This window comes from Erinaceus europaeus, chromosome 11 (assembly GCF_950295315.1).
Source record: "Erinaceus europaeus chromosome 11, mEriEur2.1, whole genome shotgun sequence".
Taxonomy (NCBI): domain Eukaryota; kingdom Metazoa; phylum Chordata; class Mammalia; order Eulipotyphla; family Erinaceidae; genus Erinaceus; species Erinaceus europaeus.
The window spans coordinates 10,614,622-10,638,328 of record NC_080172.1 but is presented as its reverse complement, the minus strand read 5'-3'; the positions used below and the strand labels follow the sequence as shown (position 1 = coordinate 10,638,328).

General features: G+C 38.0%; 1 pseudogene; it reads left to right on the top strand.

Moving 5' to 3' along the window:
* The window catches only part of LOC103109723 (NAD-dependent protein deacylase sirtuin-5, mitochondrial-like), a 389,367-nt pseudogene that overhangs the window by 316,321 nt on the left and 49,339 nt on the right, over positions 1-23,707 (top strand).

The window sequence follows — 23,707 nt, the reverse complement described above, 5'->3', positions numbered from 1 at the left end:
GTTTGAGCTTCTGGATTCCCACCTTCGGGGGGTCGCTTCAAAAGTGGTAAAGCAGGTCTGCAGGTGTCTAACTTTCTCTTGCCTTCTCTGTCTTCCCTTTCTCTCCTAATTTCTCTCTGTCCTATCCAACATCAGCAACAGCAATGACAACAATAACAATAAATACAACAACAAAGGCAACAAAAGTGGGGAATAAATGGACTCCAGGACCAGTGGATTGATAGTTCAGGCACTGAGCCCCAGCAATAACCCTGGAAGCAAAACAAAATGTACCTTTCTCTGAAAATAAAATATTCGATTACATAATCACATACAGAATTTTTCTTTGCCACTACTATCTCTGTAATACTATAGATTAATATGTTAGATAAAGAGTGTACAATAAACTCCAAATGAATCAAGGATTTGAATGTTAGACCAGAATCTACCAAATACTTACAGTAAAATAGTCAGAACCCTGTTTTTAAAATATTTTTATAATTTCTATGAAATTCAATTTTATAGGCATTTTCAATGATACAAATTCAGATGCAAAGATGACAAATACAAGAATAAACCAATAGAACTACATCAGATTCAAAAAGCTTCTGCAAAGCAAAAGAAACCACCTGCACACATCCTTACAGAATGAGAGATCTTTACATGACATAGAACAGAGAAAAAGCTAATAGTCAAAGTATATAAAGAGCTCACTAAACTCAGCAACAACAACAACAACAAACACATGACCCTATCCAAAGTGGGGAGAACATATGAATACAATATTCACCAGAAAAGAGATCTAAGAAGGCCAACAGATACATGAAAACATGTTCCAAGTAACTGACTATCAGAGAAATGCAAATAAAGACATCAGTGAGATACTGCTGGGCTAGTGTCATGGGCAGGATTGATGATCCAGGAACTAAGCTCATGGCGGTAGCAGTACAAATCTTTATTCATGCAGGAGCCCCACAGTCGGGCGTGAGTGCAGCGGGTTAAGCCACGTGGAGCCAGCCACAAGGGCTGGTCTCCTCTAGGTCAGGATGCTGAAGAGAAGAGACCAGAAGTGGAAGTGGCTTTTATAATACCATAAGTGGGAAGGGCTGGACATGGTAGGGGCCTCCCTAGCAACCGTTGCCAGGGATTCAGTTGGCAGGAATTAGACCTTTAGTCATATGTAAGACAAAGCAGAAGACTGGTACGTAGATAGTGGGACAGGCCACACTAGCATGGAAAGAGGGTGGTTTGTGTGCCAAGCTCGACCACATCTGCACAATTTCCCAACATCTCCCCCTTTCCTTTTATCTAATGGCCATAGTATCAGAAAATTTAGGGTGAAGCAGGTTTAAGAAAGCTGTCAGCCCGGCGGGAAGATGTATTTTTGTGGGGTAGGGAAGACTCACATGGCCGCCAACCTTGTGAGATTTATGTGTCTCTCCTTTTTCTCAACCCTTCTGTAGAGAGAGAGACTTACATGCAGGGACTCATCTCTCAGATAAAGCTCTGCCAGGCTTCACCACTTCCCCACAAATTCTCTGCATATTCCCCTATCTTCTTATCTAATTGCCATATTTAAAATGGGTAAATGTCTGTAAAAGACTCTATCTCTGAAAGAGGAATAGCAGTGCAGAGGTGAACAGAAACCTTTTGGGCAGAAACCTAAATGATATCGTGCAGGTGTTATCAAAACAACTGGAACATGACAGAGAGGGACAAGTAGGAAAGCAGCAAGAGCCAGTGTGATGTCAAAGGGCAGGCCTGGTGGGTTGAGGGGGCTATCTGATGGGCAGAGAGGGTGGGGCCTAATGGTGAAGGGGCAATTCCTGCCTCTAAGGGGCAGGACCTGGTTAGCGAGGGGGTGTTCCCTGCCTCTCTAATTACCTCCAGGTAGCCTGTATTTTCTTTGAGGTTCTCCTCTGTTGTTTCCCTAATTCTGATAGCCCTTTCCTCCATAGTTGTCTTCATTTCTGTGATTATTAGGTTTATTATTGTTTGCATGCTTTTCTTATCTATAGCTTCTTCTGACTGATTTGGAGTTTCTTCTGGGCTCCTGTCCTGATTCATTGTGGTAGCAGTTTTATTTGCTCTTGATTAACCATTTTTTTATTGATGTGGTTTTTATTTTTTCTGTTCTGTCGTTCTTCAGTTATTGTGTTTTGAGTGCAAGCCATGCTATACTAAAGTATACCAAAGACCATTATGACAAGTGCAGTCATTAACTTCAGAAATTACAATAACTGAAGCAAGGTGTGATGTAGTTCAACCAATATCAGTTAGCCAAACAACACCTCCAGTCCAAGAAAAAGTAGCAACCAAACAAAAGAAAAAGAGACAGGAAAAAAGGGAGAGCAAGAATAGATAATTATGCCAATCTACTGTCCACTGTAAATTCTAGGGATAGAAAGAGGAGAAAAGGAAGTAGAGAAGACACACACACACAGAGTCCACTCCGAGTCAAAATTCTTCCCTAAAATAATTCACAAGCGAGTATCAGTGAATTCAGAAAACAAAAGAAGGAGGAAGGAAGAAATTAATAAAAAAACAAAAAAGGAAAGAAAGGGAAAAAAAGGAAGAGCAGTGAAAGGAAAGAGTTTTTATTATTATTATTATTATTATTAGCTAGAAGGAGGGGGGAAAAGGAGAGTAGAGAGAAGAGGTAGAGAGAAACAAGTTTCTCTTGCAATGGATAAGATAGGACACCCAGTCACTTAGCGGTGGAAAAAACAACAAAGGTTAATTTTGGTCAACCTGAAGAAGGTAGATGGAAAAAGGACGTGTATATAATAACAGTAGCAACAAAATAAAATAGATTAGAAAACTCCTAACAGTCAGTCAGCACCTTGGACTGCTCAATTGACTGCAGGCAGCCTGAGCAAAGAGCCAATTTTAAGAAGTATCCAAAAAAAAAAAAAAAAAAAAACCTCCAGGTAGTCTTTCCCAGGCAGGGATTAGGCTCTGATTGGTCAGGTATTTTGTCACTCAAATAGAGCTCCAGCCACTTAAAAAAAAATTAAAAAAAAAAAGAGAAGTTAAAGGAAGAGGCTTGGAATGACACCCCTGGTGAGCCAGGCATCTTGGTAAAGAAAATAGCTCAGCAGGGAGCCTGCTAGAAGCAGCTCTCCAGCCCTGGGGGATGGTTTTTGTGGTGGTGGTGGGGGGGGGAAGACTCAGAAATAATCAAAGGATTTTCCTTTGTCTCCATGACCTCTGTTTGTCAGCCCAAGAGAGAGTTAAGGGACTGTATTTTGGTGTCACTCTGACCAGCCTGTGTTCATCCTCCTACAGACAGCCCAGTATCCTACCTTATTCAGTGGATCCCGGGTTGCAAGCTGCTGCCTCTTGGAGCTCAAGGCAGCTGTGGTTCCAAAGTTGCCATCTTGGCTCTGCTCCTGCTTTTTTTCAAAGTGTACATTTTTATGGAAATAATGGGTATTTGTAAATTAATTAAATTTATGCCAGTACCCTTCCAGTCAGTATGTGCAAAGGATTAAACTAAACACAGTAATTTCCAGTTATGAAAAGTTTATCCATTGTTACTCACATTATAACTTTAACTTTTTTATGGAAGTAAAATAATGTATCCATTTTGATAATGATATATGTTCTCTAAAACTAATCCAAATTCCGTCCATGAAGAGAAGCTTTTAACATTTTCGTTGACATCATTAGGCCTTGTTAGCATAGAATTAGGGACAAAAATAGTCTAGATATTTAAACTATGGTGTTTTATTTTAAGACCTTGGCATTCTGGGTTAGTAAAAGTGTTCACCTGATAGTGTATCAGCTTTTTCATGTATGGGATGTAAGTTCAAACACAGCCCCACCACATGAGAGGAAATTTTAGTATTGTGGTATCTTTCTCTTTTGTTCTCTTATTCTCGTTACCTCTGTCTTCTCTGTTTCTGTCTCTCTGCCTCTTTCTCTTTCTGTCTCTTATGTCAACCAGAAAGCTTTTTTTTTTTTTTAAGATTTTATTTATTTATTAATGAGAAAGATAGGAGGAGAGAGAAAGAACCAGACATCACTCTGGCACATGTGCTGCTGGGGATCAAACACAGGACCTCATGCTTGAGAGTCCAAAGCTTTATCACTGTGCCACCTCCGGGACCACAACCAGAAAGCTATTTTAATTTCTAGATGACTAGAAAAACAAAGAAGTTGATCTTTCTCTACCCTTCTTCATTTTTCCCCTTCTATCTAAGTAAAAGAAGACCTCTTTTAAAGCCAATAGTCTTTTCCCTAAAATAAAACGTGTTGCAGATGTACCTTTTTTTTTTTTTTTGTAAGCTGCTCTCTTATTTTCAGAATCATAAATATCAATTAAAGTAGGGGTGGCAGCAGGTGGTGATCTCACTGCTATTGTCTCTGTTGCTACTATTATGAGTCCTCTGGCCCTATTTTTCTCATCTCTAATCAAGCAGAACTTTTGATGAATAGTAATTAACAGATAGATGAATATATCAAAAGAGATTAAAGTAAGGGTGGCAGGAGGCATTATTTACTCCCACGTTCGGTAATTTTCTCTTGCAATGAGATTCAGAGTGTACAATGAATGCAACTGAAATTATAGTTCTGTTATCTCTTGAATATAGTCTGGTAAATTTGATTTTTGAGGGTAAGAAAAAAAACTGTTATTATTTGATATTTAAAAGGTCAAAAACATCATTTTTTAGCTATTTTTACAGTAGCAAATAAATGATGATTATTTTCTACTTAAAATTTTAAACCAGATACTTTTAGAAAGAAAAAAGTAAACTAGTAGGAATTGATTTTAAAACTATGTATACAACATACTGAAGTTTTCTCATCCATATCTTCATAATAGAAAAAATTTTGGACTATGAATCAAGAAACTGAATAATAAGGAAGTCTACCTACACAAGTTTACTGGGAGTTCTGACAGCTAGTGACATAATCGATTGATTATTGATTATATCCATCCTACTGTTGCTTGCACTAGATGCTACTTATAAAAAAATTCATTTACTTCATGATCTCTTACCAATGAAATTATACTTTATCTGAGAAATAAGTTGTGGTATATATACACAAGGAAATACTACTCAGCTACTAATAATAATTATTTCACCTTCTTCAGCCCACCTTGGATGGAGCTTGACAGACTTGTGTTAAGTCAGATAAGCCAAAAAGCCTGTAAGCGTCAACCCGGCTTTGACCTAGCACGTTATGATTGGGCCCTCCTCAATCGCTATCGAACAGGCCATGGCCGGTGCGCCGCTATGTTCCATCGCTGGGGAGCCAGAGACGACCCGAACTGCCCCTGCGGCTACAGACAGACTATGACCCACATAGTCAACGACTGCCACCTCTCCAGATTCAGAGGAGGTCTCGAAACTTTACATCAGGCTCAACCTGACGCTGTTGACTGGCTGCGGAAGAAGGGCAAACGCTAGAAGAAGAAGAAGCCAAAAAGAGAAGGATGAATATGGAATGATCTCACTCATAGACAGAAGTTGAGAAATAAGAAAAGAAGGGGAAATACAAAGCAGAATGTGGGCTAGATTTGGGGTATTGCAGAAAAATAAGACTCTGGGATGAATGGTGAATTTTCAGGTCCATGGTAGTGGGGTGGGAGTGGGAACACAGACCTCTGGAGGTCGCAACAGCATTAAACTATACTCCTATTAACTGTATTCCTATCATCTTATAAAACACTGTTTAATATGTCAGGTAGGAAATAGATTGAATGTGTCAAGGTAGGTAACTGCAAAGAATTCAGTTTCGAGTATCTATTCCTTTAATCTAAGCACTTCTTTCAAATTTGTAAACTGATTGAATTCTGAAACTGGGATTAAAGTGTTAAAACATTTGTTTTTTCCAAATACTAAATTCCCTAAAACCTGAGACCACATAGATCAGAATCATCTGGTTCTCTCAGTACATAAGACATAGTTATTAGTAGATAACATTAAGTGACATAAATCATGGTAAAGTCAAGTATAATATGGCTAATTCTAACAGTAGGGTTTTCACAAAAAAGCTCTCAACTAACTTGGTTATAATAATTTTCTGTTACCTTCTTAAACTCTAAGACAGCAAGCACTATAAAATTTATATTTCTCTCATTGCCTGTATTTCTTAATGCCACTTCCCTCAATCCTTTACTCTGTTATACTGCCTCTGCTGACCTCAACTAAATCAATGCCAGCAGTGCCACCATGCCACATTATGTATCCAGGAATGCCAATCCTAAGACGTCAACCATTCAACTCCAATAATCTGGTGAGACCTTTCTTAACACACGTGACTACCTAATTCCATTTCAAATAGTGCATTCCTTAACAAAGTCATAGAATTTAGCTATAGGCAATGGCACAGGAAACTGGGCACATGTATACAGGCATCCATAAGTTAGGGGCAACTATCTACTTCAAAGTAAAAATCCTTAATAGACTTCTGTGAGTAGACTTAGACGTAATAAGATTGGCAAGCAAGTAGAAAGGCCTAGAAAAGGCACCATGAATTGTCTAATCTAATATTTACTTCCTAGGCCTAAACTCCCTACTCTGACACCCCCTACTTCACTTCCCTTAATGATGCTACTTCACTCAACTAACCAAAGTAAGCAAGCTATATCTCCTAATTTCTTCTGACAGCATCAACATTATTGTTACTCCTTGATAATCCTTAGAAGAAACACTCTATACAATTGAACAAGAGATATACTGGCAAAAATGTATATGTATAAACTAGAGAACTATTATTGTCCTTATGATAACCTTTACAAGAATCATCAAACAAGTAACTTAGACCCCACTAAAATCCTAGCTGTATTTCCTCCCTAACTTGAGGACAGATCCCATAAACCTAAAACTGGTTTGAATACAACAAATGACATTCAATGCTTTAACAGCTGGGAGAAACCTGAATAACGGCAAGAGACTGTCCACTTAATGAGGGCCTAGAGATGCTTTAAAATATTTGATTTTCAATAAAAGTAGAAATAATTTATAGAAATTATATAGTTTGATGATGATGACATGGATAAAATATCTAACATTTATCCTGTAGGGGAAATTTCTTTTTTTTCTTCTATATAATTTAAAAGAAATCAGAGGACACGACCCTTTGTTTTCAAACATGCTTAATAAACTTTTCATATCCCAGTTCGAGCCCCCGGCTCCCCACCTGCAGGATAGTCGCGTCACAGGCTGTGAAACAAGTCTATAGATGTCTATCTTTCTCTCCTCCTCTCTGTCTTCCCCTCCTCTCTCCATTTCTCTCTGTCCTATCCAACAACAACAACAATAGTAATAACTACAACAATAAAACAACAAGGGCAACAAAAAGGAATGAATAAATATTAAAAAAAGAAAATAAATAATCTTTTTATAAAATATGATCAGTGACACCTATAAGTCCACATCAAAATGTTGCTTATTTTTAATTTCCAGTTCAAATATGCTGAACATGTAATGTCATTTACAATTTCTGACTCAGCAGAACACAGAATAATAAATTGAAATCAATACTAGACTGATTTCACATACAAATTTTATTCATTTCAGAAGCACACCAAAATTTTACTTGCTTGTGTTCTACATATTGTGACTTTATACATCTTTAAGTTTCTTGGAAATCAATTTGTAAAGATAAGAGTTTGTTTATTTTTTCATTCTTACATCAAAAATTATTTTCTGGGTCAGTAAAACAGCTTGCCTGTTTAGTGAACCCACTTTTTCATGCTCACCATCCAGGTTTAAACTCAACCTCCACTCAACTAGAGAAAGTTTAGATGCTGTGTTGTCTTCCCCTCTCTATTTGTCTGCCTCAGGCTCCTTCTATTTGAAATATGGACTCAGATTCATGAAGTTTGAGTGATAAAAAAATACTGTATTTCCAAGAATAGTAAAAAGAAATTAGCATTATAAAATATGTCTAGGGGACTGAGAGGTGGTTTAGTGCTAGATCTCCTGCCATATATACCTGAGGCCCAGGATTCCAGCCTCAGCATAACAGGAGTAAAGCAAAGGGAAAAAACGAAGTGGAACTCCAGTGACCCAGGAAGTGTAGCAGTGATGAAAGCTCTGAACCTGGCCACATGAGATCCTGAGTTTGAGCCTTGGTATTGCATTTGCCAGAGTGATGCTTTGATTCTCTTTGCCTCTGTCATTAGTGAATAAATCTAAATATATAGAATATCAAATAAAAAAATAGATATTCCTGGTGATATTTGAGCAATATTTTGAACTCATGAAAATAAATAAAAAATCTATCATCTATTTATTTTTATAAAGAGAATCATAGAAACCACAGAACCAAAACCCCTCCCTTCCTTCCTTCCTTCCTTCCTTCCTTCCTTCCTTCCTTCCTTCCTTCCTTCCTTCCTTTCTCCTTCTCTCTCTCTCTCTCTCTCTCTCTCTCTCTCTTTCTTTCTTTCTTTCTTTCATTGATGGGGTTAAGGCTTGATAGTGCAGTCATTGACATTTAAGTACAATTTCATTATGCACCAGGACCCCAAAGTTCTGTTCCACCTCTTCCTCCCTTTCTTCCCCAGAATCCTTTGTTGTGATGCAATACACCATGGCCAGTCCATGTTTCACTTGGTGTTCTCCCGACTTGTCCCCATTTATTAAGTTCCACTTATAAGTGAGATCATTTGGTACTTATCCTATCTTTTGGCTTAACTTACTTAACTTGATTTTTTTTAGTTCCATCCAAGATGACACAAAAGAGATATAACTTTATCATTTAAACAGATGAGTAGTAGCATTCTATTGTATATGTGTAATATATATATATATATTTAGCCACTTAACTGTTGTTGTAGATCTGGTTTGCTTCCAGGCTTTGTTTATTACAAAGTGTGCTGCTCTGAACATAGGTATACACAGATCTCTTCTGATTGATGCTTTTGTTTCTTTTGAGTAAATTTCCAGGAAAGAAATTATTGGGTCATAGGGTAGGTCTACTTCTAGCATTCTGAGAAATATCCAGGCACTTTTCCATAAAGATGGGACCAATGTACACTCCTACCAGCAGCATAGAAGTGTCCTTTTTACCCCATACTCTCTCCAAGATTTGTGGCTACTGTCGATTCTAATGTATGAAATTCTCACAGGTGTAAAGTTCTTTTGTTGCCTGTTGGTCCACTGGATTTCTGCTTCAGTGAAGGTTCTATCCATGTCCTCACCCCATTTTCTAATGGGATTGGTGTCAAAACATTTTTCTTCTTAAAAAAATTAAAATCTTTTAATTTAATTTGTTTTTTTTAATAATTTTTTTATATTTATTTTATTTATTTATTCCCTTTTGTTGCCCTTGTTGTTTTATTGTTGTAGTTATTATTGTTGTTGTCGTTGTTGGATAGGACAGAGAGAAATGGAGAGAGGAGGGGAAGACAGAGAGGAGGAGAGAAAGCTAGACACCTGCAGACCTGCTTCACCGCCTGTGAAGCGACTCCCCTGCAGGTGGGGAGCCGGGGTTCTAACCGGGATCCTTATGCCGGTCCTTGTGCTTTGCGCCACCTGCGCTTAACCCGCTGCGCTACAGCCCGACTCCTTAATTTTTTTTTTTTTTATTCCTGGATAGAAAATAGAGAGAAATTGAGATGAAAGGGGGAGATAGAAAAGGAAAGAGGCAGAGAGATACCTGTATCTCAGTTTCAGCACTGGTAAAGCTTTCCTCCTGAAGATGGAGAACAGAGGCTTGAACCTCGGTCCTTGCACACTGTAATGTGTGCACTTAACCAGGTGTGCCACCACCTGGTTCCAAACATTTTTCTTCTTTTTAATTTATTGGATAGAGAAGAGAAGCAATCGAGAAACACGATAGTGAGAGAGAATGACATTTTCATCACTTAAGAGGCTTCCCCCTACATATGATGACTGAGGACTTGAACCTGAGTCCTTGTACATGATAACCTGTGTTCTCAACAGGGTGTGGCACTGCCCATCCTGACAAAACTACTTTCACTACAGTGTGGGCTGGGTTCTAATCTGGGCCATGCACACAGCAAAATAACGCACTATTCAAGTGAGCTGTTTTTCACTGGCCCTGTGATGTGATGTTAATATGTTTATTTATCTATATAGTTATTATGTGTAGTTGAAACCTAGGATTTTTATATATTTTAATGTCTTACTAATCTTTTTAATTGACACTTAACAATAATAGCTTCCTTATGAAAATATTACACGTCTGTACCAGCAGTGTATGGTACAGAGAAAAAGCAAAAGTACTGTTTTCAGATTTGTAAAATGTGAGTTTTTGTAATGGATAGAATATTCAGTAAGTTGTAAATTTGAAGAGTAATTTGTCCTCAAGATTAACTATGATGCAGGTAAGTTTAGTGAAGAAAGAAGTCTGAGATAAATTGAAACAAGCATATACAGTTATAAAGTCAAGATAAATGTTACAGAAATTCAGTTTCTGAAAATACTGTTTCATATTAAAGCAGTTCTGCATCTCTGATACAGGATATTTATCCAAAAACTATTAGAATCAAGATACAGTTAAGTCCTCAGTATAATACAATAATTGTTCTTATTTTAAAACATTCATTTTAAATGATTAAATTATCAATTACCTTTATTTTATATTTCTAGAGATTACTTGAGTATGAATGGATTTAAATACTTATATAGATTAAGTTACAAAAAATAAATGTTTTGTAAAATAATGTGAAGATAGAATATAGTATCATTTTCATGTAAAATGTATATTAAATTTTGAAAAGTAAATAATAAAGATAAAAGTAGAACAAAAATTATTCACAAAATTTACACTTAAAAGTATGATCATCTTTTCTCTTACCCCTTCTTTCCTTTCCATTTTTGTCTTTTTTTTTTTTTTTTTTTTGCCTCCAGGGTTATCACTGGGGCTCGGTGCCTGCACTACAAATCCACTTCCTGGGGGCCAGTTTTTTCCTTTTGTTGCCTTTGTTGTTGTTATTATTGTTATTGTTGTCATTACTGTTGTTGTTGGATAGAACAGAGAGAAATGAAGAGAGGAGGGGCGAATAGAGGGGAGGAGAGAAAGACAGACACCTGCAGACCTGCTTCACTGTTTGTGAACCAGTATCCTTATGCCAGTCCTTGCACTTTGTGCCATGTGCACTTAGCCCACAACACCACCAACTGGCCCCCCTCACTTCTGTCTTAATTACATATCTTTCTCAGTCACTTAATCTTTCTCTTATTTATGCATTTCTTATCGATGTGTGTATACCCTTATATTTCTGTGATTTCCATTCAGTTATATTAACTTGAACAGTCACATATCAGTAATAATCTGTTTTGTGTTACATGGCAACAATATATTCTGATTCTTATGCAATCCTTGATTTTAAAATATTGCTCAAAGATTATTCACTTTATTATAAGAAGGAAAGAAAATTAAAGCCCTGCTCAATTTTGGTATAGAATGGTGCCAGGTATTACTGCAATATCTGGGGTTACAGGAATATAAATTTTTGCTCTAACAAGCTACATAATTTCTTCGCTGTCAAAAAATCTCTTAAAAAACAGAGAATGAGGTACAGGGAAGCATAAAGAGAGAGAGAATACAATATAGTGTCACCATTAATGAGCTCCTATTTGGTGACTAGGAATTGAACCTGAATCATTGTACACTCCACCAGGTGAGCTCTTTCCCACTTTCCCTGAATAATTTTTAAAACAAAGATAGAAAGGAAATTAGAATGATCACCAGGCATTAAAATCTATTATGTAGACATTGTCATTAAATATGAGAAATTAAATTAGACATATTACTCTAAAAGCCATGACTGTTGTATCATGAATATGTGTGTGTGTGTGTATGTTGTGTGATTTTTACTTACTACAAATTGTCTGCCCAATTCCTAGTATGTCATCAGTATGATCAACAATATTCATAATGCCATTCTCAATACTGAACAGAGCTAACAGTTTAATTTTTTATATTTATTTATTTTCCCTTTTATTGCCCATGTTTTTTATTGTTGTTGAAATTATTATTGTTGTTGTTATTGATGCTGTCATTATTGGATAAGACAGAGAGAAATAGAGAGAGGAGAGGAAGACAGAGAGGGGGAGAGAAAGATAAGCACCTGCAGACCTGCTTCACTGCTTGTGAAGTGACTCCCCTGCAGGTGAGGAGCCAGGGACTTGAACTGGGATCCTTATGCTGGTCCTTGCCCTTTGCACCACCTGCGCTTAACCCGCTTTGCTACTGACTGACTGCTCCAGAGCTAACAGTTTGTATGTGAACATGTAGAACAGGATATGTCACTCCTTTGTGGGTCCAGATCTGGTCTTCACGTCTACTCACAGACTGACTTAATTTCATTACCAACTCAACTTGTCTCTAAAAAAGATTTTATCTTAAATTTGACTTTGGTCTTAGTACATCCAGTTAAGGTTAATGTTCTATCTGTTCAACAATATTTATTTACTGATTCCTCCTTAGTTCGATCTATATTCAACCAAAGAAAATGGACCTTCTTTGGGGCCTGGTGGTGGCACACCCAGTTAAGCACACATAGTACCAAGCACAAAACTGACCTTCTTTTAAGCTACAATGAAGACTATCCCTTTTCTTACCTCGCATACAACTTCGCATACAACATTTTTAGCTTCCGAGTCCTCTCTGAAACTCTAATTCCCAGCTTCAGGTTCACTGTAAGCATTTCAAATATTTACTTAAAACCAGTGACTCCAGGTCGTCACTGTAGAGGAACACACGTACAGAATAGATATCTTAGGATCACAGGTCCTGTGGGCCACAGGCCTATGCAACCCTAGGCCTAATTATTCTGCATTGCCAACAAAGACCTATAGTTCCTCAAATACTGATAAGTGTCAATTGAGCCAAAGCTCTGGACACCATCATGCCAGGCCATAGACTATTTAATACCAGATGTGAATTAAAGAGTACTTTATTTGCTAACTATTCCAGTCATAAATCTGCTAAGATCTTTTTTAAGAAGCAACCTCAGATGTTAAAGAAGTGGTCTGGCTTTCCCTTCCCTTATCAGTAGTACTGCCTTCTGCAGGTTTTCCCCACTCCATTTGTTCCTCTTATCAAACGTTTCTGCTTTGTGCTGATACAAGCTCTCTTGAACTTCATTGAATTCATCTTTAATTGAACTAGTAACCAGGTAAGAAACCCAAAGATCATGCTGCACCACACATAGTCGCAGTCCTCCATCAGGCTGTGGACTGGGCTTTCGAAAACCAGACCTGAATCTTGAGTGATAAGTTTTCATTGTTCTCGTATTGGAGAATTGGAGTAACGTCAACGAAGTATTTGCTTTCTTTGTAACACAAATGAAGCTATATACATTCTACATTGTCTTTCTCTGATAGAATACAGGCAGAACTAAATCATATTTCTCCTCTTAACTTTTCCAATAGGCTATTACATCAGTCTAAGAACATCTTTCTAAAATCCAAACAAGTACATCTTTCTAAAACCAAACATAATATTAATTTTCTCATAAACCTCAATAACTCCCTCTGCCTCTAAGATGTAATTAAAGCTCATTAAAATCAAATAAAACCCTTTATGAACTGACTGTATTCATTTCTTCAGGTCTCACTCTATAGACTGCAGACATAGTGTGTTGTGTCCCTTGCTAGAAACAGGGAACGTTTCTGAGATTATCTATTTTAAAAGCCTTACTATATAGAGAAACACATGCATCATAGATAAGTCAGTATTTCAGTTTTCATGGGAGACCTATTTTTAGAAGGCGTGCTATTCAAAAGCAAATAAGTGACTTGAGCTTCATACCATGTTGCTTAAGCGGTGCACCACTGCCTGGCCCCCCTTGCCTTGCTCTCCACCTGCAGGGGTGACACCTCTGGATTGGTGAAGCAGGTCTGCAGATGTCTTTCCCTTTCCCTCTCTGTCTTCCCCTCCTCTCTCAAATTCTCTCTGTTCTACCCAATAAAAAAATAATAGTGGGTGGGAAAAAAATGGCCACCAGGAGCTGTGGATAAGTAGTGCACGGCACCAAGCCCCAGCAGCAACTCTGGAGGCAAAATAATAATGATAGTTATAATAATAATAATATGAAAGCATTTTTAAAAAATCAAGGCAAGGAAAGGGAAACTCAAGACAAAATTCAGTCCTTTGGCAAGCAAAGGACTCCAGACTACTGATAGGGAAGAGCATCTCAGGTCCCCGGGATATGATAATGAAGAGGGACTAAGTTTGATTTTAGGTATGGTTTCTCCAGACAACTGTCATGGGGAATGCAAAAATGTACTCACATATCAACAACTCTTTTGTAAACAACTATTTTCCCCAAAAAATATATTTAGAAAAAAAAAAAGAGGTGATATATTTTTTTTTTATGGTGGAATGATTTGCTATACAGTAATGTTAGTTATAATAACACACTATTTTAAGTTGTTCTTTAGAATGCAAGAGAAATGTAGGGACTCTATGGGTCAGGTTCCCATACCCATTATTGATGTGAATAAGACTTAAGTTAGAGGCTGGCAAATATGTCGTTTAGATAGTGAGCTGCTCTCCTATGTGCAGGACCCATAGTCTAGTCCGGCTCCTCACTGCATTAAAGGAAGCTTCACTGTGCTTTCTCTCATTGCCTGCCTCTGCTTCTCTGTCTCTGTCTGAAAGAAGGCTTATGTTATATAATAACTACTGTTAATTAGCATACTAAACATGTAAATACAGGCTTAATTAATTATGTCACATTTTACATTTCTTCAAACACTACTCTAAGAATATCTAATGGTACCATTTAAGACTTGTTCAAATCGGTAGATGTAAACCATTGTGTTGATTTCCAAATTCAAAATTTCTTTCTTACTCTCTCTCTTTCTTTCTTTCTTTCTTTCTTTCTTTCTTTCTTTCTTTCTTTCTGCCTCCAGGGTTATTACTGGGGCTCACTGTCTGCATTACGAATCCAATGCTCCTGGAGGCCAGTTTTTCTATTTTGTTGCTGTTATTGTTATTGTTGTTATTATTGTTGTTGTTGTTGTTGTTGGATAGGACAGAGAGAAATTGAGATAGGAGGGGAAGACAGAGAGGGGGAGAGAAAGACACCTGCAGACCTGTTTCACTGCCTGTGAAGCTAACCCACTGCAGGTGGGGAGCCAGGGGCTGGAACCAGGATCCTTGAGCTATTCCTTTGCTTTATATGTGTGTTTAACCCAGTGTGCTACCATCTGGCCCCACTAAATTTAGATTTTCTTTTTTCTTTCACCAAATTTTCCATCCATGAGTCCCTTCTCCAAACTTTGCTGACTTGATCATTTGAACTTATATTCTTTTTTTTTTTAAATAATTTATTTCTTTATTGGGGAATTAATGTTTTACATTCAACAGTAAATACAATAGTTTGTACACGCATAACATTCCCCAGATTTCCATTTAACAATACAACCCCCACTATGTCATTCATCATCTTTCATGGACCTGTATTCTCCCCACCCACCCACCCACCCAATAACCCTATCCAAAAATGGGGGGAGGACTTGGACAAAATATTCACCACAGAAGAGATCCAAAAGGCCGAGAAACACATGGAAAAATGCTCCAAGTCTCTGATTGTCAGAGAAATGCAAATCAAGACAACAATGAGATATCACTTCACTCCTGTGAGAATGTCATACATCAGAAAAGGTAACAGCAGCAAATGCTGGAGAGGGTGTGGGGTCAAAGGAACCCTCCTGCACTGCGGGTGGGAATGTAAATTGGTCCAACCTCTGTGGAGAACAGTCTGAACTTATATTCTAATAGCATACATTCTGAAACCTAATAGTGCTCATATACTGATGTCTGCATTTCCTCTCAAAACATAATGATAGCTAGAGTGTTTGTGATTTTATTGCAACTCATGTATGATTTGTTAATTTGAATGTCTATCAGTGCATCAAGCTGGCTATAGTAAATTTAAAGTTAATGTTCTGCACTATGATATTCTTGCAGAGAAACTGTCTTTCACTCTTCAAGAAGTTTAAAATCATCTTACATTTAAGACTGGCATAGGACGGTGCTATTAAATATACAGAATATGGAAAAAATGAGAGCTAAATATATGTCCTTTTAAAAACTGCATTATGATCAGTATAGCCAATGTAAGCATCTGAACTGTGCATTTTACTTTTATATAAAATGGTTAACTTTATTTGGGTATTATAAAAGTATATTTAAATATATAATAATATATAGCAAATATATTATATAGAAAGATAATTACATTTATTCCATTCTTTTAAAAATATTTTTTATTAATTTATTATTGGATAGAGACAGGCAGAAACTGAGAGGGGAGGGGGAGGTAGAGAAGGAGAGAGAGAGACATTTACAGCCCTGCTTCACCACTCATGAAGCCTTTCCCCTGCAGATGGGGACCAAGGGCTTGAACCTGGAGACCTTGTGCACTGCAGTGTGTGCGCTTAAACCAGGTGCACCACCGCCTGGCCCCATTTATTCCATTCTTAACACTATAATGAATTAGAAATGATTTAGGAAATTAAAAGTTATTACTGGTAATATTTATCATGCTGTTATTCCTCATAAAAAGTATTAGACACAGTCTTTTTTTTTTTAACACTAGGGTTATTGAAGGGGTTTGGTGATTGCACAATTACCCACCACTCCTAAAGGGGCTTTTTTTTCTTTTGTTGGATAGGATAGAGAGAAATTGAGAAAAGAGAGGGTTAAAGAGGGAGAGAGCTTCATTGTTTCTGAAGCTCCCCATTGATATCAGGGACTTGACTATCAGGCCTTGTTCAGGATAATGTGTGCAATCAACCAGCTGCTGCATTACCTGGCCACAGACACAATACTTTTTTTTTTTTTTTTTGCCTCCAGGGTTATTGCTGGGGCTCAGTGCCTGCACTACGAATCCACTGTTCCTGGAGGCCATTTTTTCCCTTTTGTTGTCCTTGTGGTTTATCGGTGTTGTTACTATTATTGTTGTCATTGTCGTTGGATAGACACTGAGAAATGGAGAGAGGAGGGGAAGACAGAGAGAGGGAGAGAAAGATAGACACCTGCAGACCTGCTTCACCGCCTGTGAAGCGACTCCCCTGCAGGTGGGGAGCCGGGGGCTCAAACCGGGACCCTTCGCTGGTCCTTGCGCTCTGCGCCACTGTGCTTAACCCGCTGCACTACAGCTCGCTTCCCAGTACATTTTTAATGATAGTTCAGAAAAACTCACTGCAGTGGCTTAAGCAGAAAAGCTTCTGGGTTACATAAAAGTCAAGTGATCAGGGAAGAGAGTAGTTCCCAAATATGGGAAATATGGGAAAAGTGTATAAATATCGTTGACTGTAAACGCAATCTATTTGATCTGGGGCCCATATTCAGCTTAGGAGCCTATGTAACCTCTGCATTCCTGTAGGTCTGAGCTCACATTCTGTGGCCATCAGTAGGAACATTTCAAGCTGCCCCAATTTCAGGGCCCATTTTCCTCAGGTGGTAGACAGAGTATGAAATGCAGCCTCCCTTCCGAGGCTGGAATGTTCTCTACTGTTGTTGATCCAAATTGAGTGCAAGATCCTCATATCCCCAGACAATAACTTGGGTCCACTTGCTTATCAGAGGTCAGGATCAGGAAAAAAACTAGTATAGTCATGGGCCTTTGGAATATAACTAAAATAGGCCTGCTAGCTATCTTCAAAACGGAGACCCCAAATGTTCATTGGCAATATTCTTTAGCTTTTATGTTCATGATTAGTCAACAGTTTGTTTAGCTTTATATGTTAACTCTTTTTTCAGTCACCAGGTTCCAGATTAGTACCATGATGCCAATCGGACCTCCTTGTGCAGACGACCCAACCCATATGTCCTGGAGCTCTGCTTCCCCAGAGCCCCTCTCCACAGGTAAAGAGACAAGCTAGGAGTATGGATCAACCTGCCAACGCCCATGTTCTGGGGGAAGCAATTATAGAAACTAGACCTTCCACCTTCTGCACCCCATAGTGACCCTGGGTCCACACTCCCTGAAGGTTAAATAATAGGAAAGCTTTCAAAGGAGGGGATGAGATATAGAGTTCTGGTGGTGGGAATTGCTACACCCCCCTTATCCTATGGTTTTCTCAGTGTTTCTTTTTCATAAATTAAAAAAAAAAGAAAGCAAAAAAAAAAAAGGCAAGTGATAATTATTATTCCAGACATAATATGATTCAGGGACCAATGGTGCCTCCATAAGTCTTATTTGCCATTTCTTCAATTAGGTGACTTCTACTTATGAGCTCTGCTTGGCGATCCTAACAGCTTCTGGTTAATCGACAAGAGAAAGCAATATCAGGGTTAATTTCCTTTTCCCCGTTAATCTGTCTTTGGTTTTCTGCTCATCCCTGTGCCAAACCTTGTGACAGTTATGGGGTAGTTTGGCTAGCCTAGAACATTTTGCTATAATTCTAGAATGTTTGAGAAATTTCAGTTTCTAGAAAACTCATAGAATATGGATATGGCTCTCATGAAAAGACACAGATATTGCAGTGAAAAAAATAAGTAAAATAGTGACTGGGTGGTGTGGACCTAGTTGACTGCACATATTGTCATGTTCTTTTTTTTTTAATCTTTTTTTTAAGTTTTTTTTTAATATTTATTTTATTTATTTATTCCCTTTTGTTGCCCTTTTGTTTTTTGTTTTTTTTTTATTGTTGTTGTTGTTGGATAGGACAGAGAGAAATGGAGAGAGGAGGGGAAGACAGAGAGGAGGAGAGAAAGACAGACACCTGCAGACCTGCTTCACCGCCTGTGAAGCGACTCCCCTGCAGGTGGGGAGCCGGGGTTCGAACCGGGATCCTTATGCCGGTCCTTGTGCTTTGCACCACCTGCGCTTAACCCACTGCGTTACCGCCTGACTCCCATATTGTCATGTTCTAAGACATGGGTTCAAGCCCCAAGCCCCCACTGGCAGGAGGAGAATTTCACAAACATAGAAGCAGTGTTGAAGGTGTCTCTTTTTCACTCCCTCTCGCCCTTTCCCTCCCCTCTCAACTTCTCTTTTTCTTTTTCAATAAAGAGAAGGAATGGAAAATAAATAAACAGGAAAAAATTTTCGCTTCTCAGCTAGAGCACTAGATGGATCACGTAGGCACAGAGCCTGCAATGTCTGCTCCATGATGGCTGCTTTGGAAATGTCTTAAACTCCAACCATGAAAACAAAACTAAAACAATGAGATTGCATTAAACTGAATATCTTCTGTATAACAAAAAGAAGCATCACTAAAAGTATTTATATACCCTACTGAATGGGAGAAGGCATTTATATATCATACATCAAAGTATTAATAACTAAGATGTATAAAAATTGAACTCAGTGTCAATTTCTCTCTGTACTATCAAATAAATAGAAAGAAGAAAGAAAAAAAAGGGGGGACAGTGGGAGTGGTGGCTTTATAGTGCTTGCACCAAGCATAACGTTAGTGGCAATTAAAAAAAGTTTGCAAGATATATGACTATACAAACACATTGAAATATGTATTATGTGTGTGTGTGTAGACGCATGTATATATGTGTATGGTTATATAGGATAAACATATTCATCAGGAATTTTTCTCATTATTTTTCACAATGAACACTTAATGATATTGCACATGGGAATTGAGAGCTTTGTTCATATATGGAATATAGACAATCAAAGTACATGAACTTGCAAAAGAAAAGCAACCCAGAAAATCTCTTAAGAGTTGAAGAGAACTAGTAGCAATCATTGTAAGCAAGAGGATACACAATGAACTGTGGTGGTGGGTAGTGTTTGGAATTATATTCCTGTGAATTTACAATCTTCTAAAGACTTATTAAATACAATTTTTAAAAAGAAACTCAGTCTCATACTTGAGTAAAATTTAAATAAGTGGAGGTAGGGTCAGAGGATAGCTAATCTATCTACCTATAGAGGATATAAGAGAAATACTGATTCAAGCCCTAACTCCCTTTAAATTTTTTAAAAAATATATTTATTTATTTATTCCCTTTTGTTGCCCTTGTTGTTTTATTGTTGTAGTTATTATTGATGTCATCACTGCTGGATAGGACAGAGAGAAATGGAGAGGAGGGGAAGACAGAGAGGGATAGAGAAAGATAGACACCTGCAGACCTGCTTCACAGCTCGTGAAGTGACTCCCCTGCAGGTGAGGAGCCGGGGCCTCGAACCTGGAACTTTACTCCAGTCTCCTTGAGCTTGGCGCCATGTGCGCTTAACCCACTACACTACCGCCCAGCTCCCCCATTTAAATTTTTTTTGATTATTTATTATTGGATAGAGACAGCAAAAAATCAAGAGGGGGAGGGGAAGGTAGGGAGAGAGACAGAGAGACACCTGCATGCCTGCTTCAGCACTCCTGAAGCTTCCCCCACGCAGGTGGGGACTGGTGGCTTGTACCTAACTCTCAGCCAGCTGTGTGACCATCTAGCCCCATCAAGCCCTAACTCCTGATGGGAGCACAACAAATGGTGAAGAGCTGTACTATATATTTGTGTCTCCTCTCCACACACCTCTCTCTTCTCCCCCCTTTTTGACATATATTCTGATATATATATGTGTATATATGTAATAAAAATGAAGAAAAACAGTAGCCCAGGAGCAGTGAAAGTATACAAGTTTTTAGTTTTTCAGATACATGCACATGAGAATATATCATCTTACGCAGTCATATTTTTAATTTAATATATGGTAAATGTTTTTTTGAAAATTCTGAATGCTTAGATTTTATTTCATTTTAGAACAAAGTGATTTTAACATAAAGAAACAGGTTATTAATATGAATAAATAAGTGATAATCAAGTATATTATCATTTTGTATGTACCTGATTTGAATTTTCATTGTTATTTAGGAAAATTTACTTTAGAAGTTTAGAAATTGGTGTAAAAGTACACCGTCCAATAAGGGAGTAATATTATATAGTTAGATTTAATTTTGAAACTTTCATAGCAAATCCAAATGAAGCATTCATGTGTTAAAATTACCATTGAATTTCATTTCAAGCTATCATTAAAAGTGATAACCCTCTATTTAAAGTAGTTGACCCAAAAGTTAACTGTTAAATTTTTCAAAAATTGATACTTAAGACACTTTTTCATCTTAATAGCAATTATAGATGAAATATTTTTATTCATTAGTGGCAAACTAAAGCCATAAAATGCAGATAATCTTTTTCTTTTAGAGGTGATCATTACCAAAATTAGTTTCAAACAGTACAAATATAGCAATTAAATGTATATATGATGTTTTTTTCTGCTATAGTATTGAATGCAAAGGGAAAAATAGAAATAAAAAAATAAGTCAAGTGAATTCACAGAGGCAGACTAAACAAGTAAGTTTTAGCTCAAGTTAAAATTGACATATTCACTAAGTTTAATATTCTTCTACTATTTTCAGTTGTATGGTCTATATTGTATTATTTTAATTATAGAAGCAGCTCATAATTATTACAGATGATGAATAAATTCAATCAAGCATGGGAACTAGGATACAGATTTTATATAATCCTACTGTCCAAAAGAGCTGCCAATCATATATTTGCTTCTCTATCTTCTTTGTGTATATGTAGTCCTATATTACAATTATTTTGCAAATCCAATGTCCATAGTGATCATATATAATACAAAGTGACTCAACTAACTTTTTTTGTTGTTGTTGGCTGGGCCTTCAAACATGCATGATTTCACCTGTTGGGGAATATGTATTGTACTATACCTGTAAGTAAAGAGGAAGCTTGGATGTGATTAGCTCATGTCACTAGCACATAGCAGATGTCTTTCCTATATGACCTAACACTTCAGTAACTCAAGAGGTCTGAGCAAATGTCTAACTGAAGTAACCTTAATCATTCAGTCTCTTAGCATCCTTGCTTGCTTGTTCCAGCCCCTTCACACTCCTGCTTGATTTCCTGTCTCACTGTTCTGACCCTTCTTCCCCTGGGCCCTTTAGGACATCTTGGAAGCTCATGGCTGGAGAACAGACAGATGGCAGAAAATAACATATATTGTCGGTCAGCCACTTAAGTTTCTAAGTCTCCCGCCCCTTTTTTAGTACCTATTGCATTACTGCTTTTTTTTTTTTAAGAACCTAACATATTACCTTATTTTAAATACCCTAAAAACTTCACACAAAAAATATTCTTCAATTTTTTTTTCCTATATCACCACTGTGGTTTAGATTTTGTCTGGAGGAAGGGTTAGTGTATGATGCCATAGTTCCTACAATGTGGTGTCAGAGTTCAAAATTGGACAGCGCCATCACTGCCCGTTACTGATGAACCACCTCTCTTATCCTTAAAAAGCATAAAAAATTATCGCTTTAATGTGTTGCATTGTTTATTAGTTGTACATTTATTTATTAATTATTTATTTACTACTGGATAGAGACAGAGAAATTGAGAGGGAAGGGGGAGATTGAGATGGAGAAAAACAGACACCTGCAGCATTACTTCGCCAATCATGAAGACTTCCTCCTGCAGGTGGGGAACAAGGGCTTGAACCTGGGTCCTTGCACACTGTAATGTGTGCAATTAATCACGTGTGTCAAGCCTGACCCCTAATGTTCATAGCTGCTGGGAAATTGTGCCAATGCAGTCACATCTGCCATGTTGTCCCCTCAGGCTACTGCTAGTTCCCTGGAGAGTTGGGACATTCTCGGAGTGCCTGTTCAGCCATGTTGTGCCCTCAGGACATTGTCTATATCCCCGCGATATCTGGAGTGCTCTGGTTACTCCTCCCCCCTCCCATTCTCAGGAGAGTTATCATCCTATCCTGGAGTGCTATGGTTACTCCTCCCCCTTCCCATTCTCGTGAAAGCTACTCCTATAAAACCCCTGCATTTTCCGCAACTCGCTCTCTTGCCGGTGCTCCACTCTGGTGTTCAGACGCAGGAAAGGTTACTGCGTGAGGCGGCCATTTTCTCTACCTCCACATGGCCCAACCTGCTTCTCTAACACCCAACTCTGAGGTGCCAGAGCGAATAAAGATTTGTGTTTCCTCTTCGCTCCGGACCCTCTCTCTCTCTTCCCTGCGGCCCATGCACTACAACATCTGGCTCTACAACACATAGCAATTACTTGAATATACTCTTGCATTCTCTCTCTCTTTGTGTCTCCCTCTCCCTCTCTCCCTCCCTCTCCCTCTTTCCCACTCTTTTTCTTATCCTTTTGAGAGAAAGAGAAAGAAAGAGCACACCACCAAAACTTCCTTCAATGTGGTGAGTGCTGGACTTGAACCTGGGTTGTGAATCTGGCAAACCAATACACTATCCAAACTACCTATTTAACTGTCCAAGGTTATTTTCTTAGGGTGGGGAGCAAGATATTTACTAGCAATCAATACCTTATGAACAGAAGGAAAAAATCCTGAAAGAGGAGCATTTTGCATGTGACTCAGGACCCACAAATCCTCATTCAATGTGTAGGAAGTTCTGGGAAGAGTAGAACTTAAGTGAATAGGAGCTCCCCTCAGAGAAGTGAGACCTCCTGTCAAGCAATTCTCAAATGCTGATGTCTCAAAAACTTCTCACAACTGCAGGTTGCTTGCTAAACCTACATTTTGCTAAAAGTCAGCTGACTGTCATGTCTCTAACAGATTAATAGATTTCTTCTTTAAAGAAAACATTTGAGACACGGTCTCATGTTAAATGAGCCATGCTAATTATATGACCTGAAGAAAAGCAACCATAAATTTATTGTTCATGCTGGTTTTGAGCTTCTTGCTCTATGAAATATTCAGATACTCACAGAGAGGTACATGGTTCTTTATACCTTGCATTCAGCTTCTACCATAGTTACTCTTTAGCATAAC